This window comes from Eutrigla gurnardus (assembly GCF_963514095.1).
Source record: "Eutrigla gurnardus genome assembly, chromosome: 13".
Classification (NCBI taxonomy): Eukaryota; Metazoa; Chordata; class Actinopteri; order Perciformes; family Triglidae; genus Eutrigla; species Eutrigla gurnardus.
Window position 1 is genome coordinate 19,053,909 of NC_139936.1, and position 4,777 is coordinate 19,058,685.

Consider the following 4,777-nt stretch of genomic DNA (forward strand, 5'->3'; position numbering starts at 1 on the left):
GAAAGGAGACGATGCCAACGAGCTGCAGCCTGCAACACGTCATCATGGTTGTAAGGCATCGAGGCCGCTGATTCTTTATCCAGGTGTTACAGCTTCATGTAATGAAGTCAGGTGTTTCTATGTGTGACAGCCTTTTTGTGAGATGCTCAATTTCAGTGTGACACAGATGTATCTGCTGATGAGTTATGGTTCTGTTTTTCCAGTGACCTCAGGCTGGTAGAGTGTGGAGCTCTGATGCTGATCACCTTTCAAAGCATGCAAGAACCAAATTAGACTGTAGATGGAAAGATAAATAAACTCAAGAAAATGATTAAATCAAACATGAACAAGACGATTTAAGAGCTAATCTGACAGACAGTGAAGATTATGTTGTCATTTTGTGAGGCCTTTCACTAAGTATTTTCATACTCCATCTTGCCAAATCTAAGGGAATAAAGTGATGAGGCCGCCCAACTTCTATATTCCACAGACACACTCACCTCACATAAACAATGAAAGGTTCGTCTAATAACACATTAATATTCAGGCCTGCTCTTAACTTACTGCCACTGCAGGTTAAACAGAGTGAGAACAGACTGAGAAGCTCCTGCAGGAGGGAGATCTGAGGTGAGATTCATTCATCACCTCGGGCCTTCGCACTCTTCAACTGAGAATCAAATTAAAAGCTCAACAATTTTACGAGGGAGGAAAAAAATATGGTATAAATCTTGAGTCCCAACTTTCAATTCATGTTTATTTGCATTATTGATGTTAAGATGGCATCAATTCTTTTCTCTATACAGAAAAACGTGAAAAAAGAGTCATAGTATAGCGTTTCATAAAAAGGTAATTAAAAGGCATCATCCATCCATCCATCCATCCATCCATAAACCAACCAACCATCCATCCATCATCCATCCATCCATCGTCTACCACCTATCCTGTATTCAGGGTCACGGGGGGGGGCTGGAGCCGATCCCAGCTGTCATTGGGCGAAGGCAGGGTACACCCTGGACAGGATGCCAGTCTATCACAGGGCCAACATGTAGAGACAGACAACCATTCACACTCACATTCACACCTACGGTCAATTTAGAGTCACCAATGAACCTATCCCCATCCTGCATGTCTTTGGACTGTGGGAGGAAGCCGGAGAACCCGGAGAGAACCCACGCTTACACAGGGAGAACGTGCAAACTCTACACAGAAGGAACCCGGGCTGACCCGGGGATCAAACCAGGGACCCTCTTGCTGTGAGGCGACACTTCTACCCACTCACTGTGCAGACCCTAAAAGACATTATGTAATATAATAATATAGTATAATAAGTCACGAAAAAAGCCATAATATAGAATGTCTTAGATACAAAAAAAAAATGAAGATTGTTGAAACAGTTTGTATGTTGAGAAAAAGTCATGAAAAACGTCATAATATTGTATGTCGAAAAGTAATTTAAAAAAGTCATAATATTGTATGTTGAAAACTTCATAGTACAATATGTCGAAAAAGGTAATAGATTAGTACACTCAACAAAAATATAAACGCAACACTTTTGTTTTTGCTCCCATTTTTCATGAGATGGACTTAAAGATCTAAAATTAATTCCAGATACACAATATTACCATTTCTCTCAAACATTGTTCACAAATCAGTCTAAATGTGTGATAGTGAGCACTTCTGCTTTGCTGAGATAATCCATCCCACCTCACAGGTGTGCCACATCAAGATGCTGATCTGGCATCATGATTAGTGCACAGGTGTACCTTATACTGCCCACAATAAAAGGCCACTCTGAAATGTGCAGTTTTGTCTCACAGCAAAATGCCACAAGCATTGAGGGAGCGTGCAATTGGCATGCTGACAGCAGGAATGTCAACCAGATCTGTTGCTCGTGCATTGAATGTTCATTTCTCCACCATAAGCCGTCTCCAAAGGCGTTTCAGAGAATATGGCAGTACATCCAACCGGCCTCACAACTGCAGACCACGTGTAACCACACCAGCCCAGGACCTCCACATCCAGCAGGTTCACCTCCAAGATCGTCTGAGACCAGCCACTCAGACAGCTGCTGAAACAATTGGTTTGCATAACCAAACAATTTCTGCACAAACCGTCCAGGGAAGCTCAACTGCATGCTCGTCGTCCTCATCGGGGTCTTGACCTGACTCCAGCTCGTCGCCGTAACAGACTTGAGTGGGCAAATGCTCACATTCAATGGCGTCTGGCACGTTGGAGAGGTGTTCTCTCCACGGATGAATCTCGGTTTACATTGTTCAGGGCAGATGGCAGACAGCGTGTGTGGCGTCGTGTGGGTGAGCGCTTTGCTGATGTCAATGTTGTGGATCGAGTGGCCCATGGTGGTGGTGGGGTTATGGTATGGGCAGGCATCTGTTATGGACGAAGAACACAGGTGCATTTTATTGATGGCATTTTGAATGCACAGAGATACCGTGATGAGATCCTGAGGCCCATTGTTGTGCCATACATCCATGAACATCACCTCATGATTCAGCAAGATAATGCACGGCTCCATGTTGCAAGGATCTGTACACAATTCTTGGAAGCTGAAAATGTCCCAGTTCTTGCATGGCCAGCATACTCACCGGACATGTCACCCATTGAGCATGTTTGGGATGTGCTTGACCGGCGTATACGACAGCGTGTACCAGCTCCCACTAATATCCAGCAACTTCGCACAGCCATTGAAGAGGAGTGGACCAACATTCCACAGGCCACAATTGACAATCTGATAAACTCTATGCGAAGAAGATGTGTTGCACTGCATGAGGCAAATGGTGGTCACACCAGATACTGACTGGTTCTGAGTCCCCAGACCCCCAATAAAGCAAAAAAAATGCACATTTCAGGGTGGCCTTTTATTGTGGACAGTCTAAGGCACACCTGTGCACTAATCATGATGTCAGATCAGCATCCTGATGTGGCACACCTGTGAGGTGGGATGGATTATCTCAGCAAAGCAGAAGTGCTCACTATCACACATTTAGACTGATTTGTGAACAATGTTTGAGAGAAATGGTAATATTGTGTATCTGGAATGAATTTTAGATCTTTAAGTCCATCTCATGAAAAATGGGAGCAAAAACAAAAGTGTTGCGTTTATATTTTTGTTGAGTGTATGTTGAAAAAAGTCATTGTAAAGTATGTCGAAAAAATTCATGAAAAACGTCATAGTTTAGTATGTTGAAAAAAGTCATATTATAGTATGTGGGAAAAAGTAATGAATAAAGTCATATAATATATGATATATCGAAAAAAGTGATTAAAAGCCATAGTATAGTCAAAAAAGTCATAGTATATGTCTCATGGCTGATTTCAGAATAGACCTAATAATATATATCACATTATAATTATTGATGACTTTTGCAACTGGTAAATATGCAGCTGGGTACCTTAATTCACAATAATACATAATAATTTGTTATTGTACTGTATTCTAAATATGCAAAATAACTGGAAACTGATGATTATCTTGTGAGAGGAAGTCTGGCTGCAGACTCAAGCTGACTATGAGGTCAGCGAATAAAGAAGGAAGTGCCATTAGTGGTCTCTCAGTCTTAAACTAATTACCTGATAGTCTGCCAGCCTGACTGTCAGACTCACACATCAGTAGTCCCACCAGTGAATTTCATGCTTCAGTGATTGCTTTATATTAAAAAAGGGCGTTTTCTGACATTTTTCAGCCAGGCCTGTAATATTTAATCAGAACTTTAATAATGTTTGCTGCAACAGAATGCGAGATTAGCCTCGGACAGACACAGAGGTGCACACCTACTCACAGACAAACGTACACACATCCCCGATTGCATAATTCTCCTGGTAGAGATAATAAAAAAAACTAAAATTAGTCATATGTTAAAAATGAATGACGACTTCACACAATCCGCAACTTAATGCCATTGAAAATTTATTGTGATATCTGATAGTTTACATTAGAGTGAAAACAGACATGTGACATGGCTTTACTAAGACAGAATGCAAAGCAATGTAGTCAAATAAAAAGCATATATTTATTTTAATTTAGGAAAGAAAATAATAAAACAGGCACGACATATAGCCATTATAAATACAACATGCTTGAGACCTTAAACTGTAGTTTAACAGTCCTAAGAAACGAACTTGTACAGTCCTTTCCCCTGTATCTTGCCTTTGATCAACATCCTTCCAGGTGCGTTTTTTTAAAAAGTAACTTAGCTCAAAAAGTAGGTAGCCAGTGTCACAATAAAACAAAAATAACATTAAAAAGTAAACAGTTTTTCAGCAGCAATATCTACATTTTTCATCCAGGCTGCTTTGACGCTGTTAAGTCCAGAGAATCAAAACATTCTATAGAAAGACAATGTCATACGTGACGGGATTGCTCCTCTTTCATTTTGGTATAGCAGTTGAATCTCCAGAAGACTTGATCCCTGGCTTCCTTCCTGCCCACTCACACATGACACTGATGCATTTGATAGAACCTGGTTCTTATTTGGTACGCACCGGCCGTGACACTGGCAACTGCTTTTTGTTGGTTCAACTTAGACTGACAGATCGAAGGGAGAGTTAAGAGGCTCTGCAGGCAAACACTGCTGGCGCCAACTTGGAGGTCCTTTGGAGAAAGTGGATGTGAGCATAGAACAGTTTACAAGTCAGACTACTGTCGGTCCATTCAATGATTCAAGCAGACGTGAATCGTCTGGGTTTTTTTTGTCTTTTTTTTCAAACTAAACAAATGGCTAGGTGTTGACATTTTCAACCAGATATGTTTCATCATATCAGACAGCAAAGGCCGGCTGAA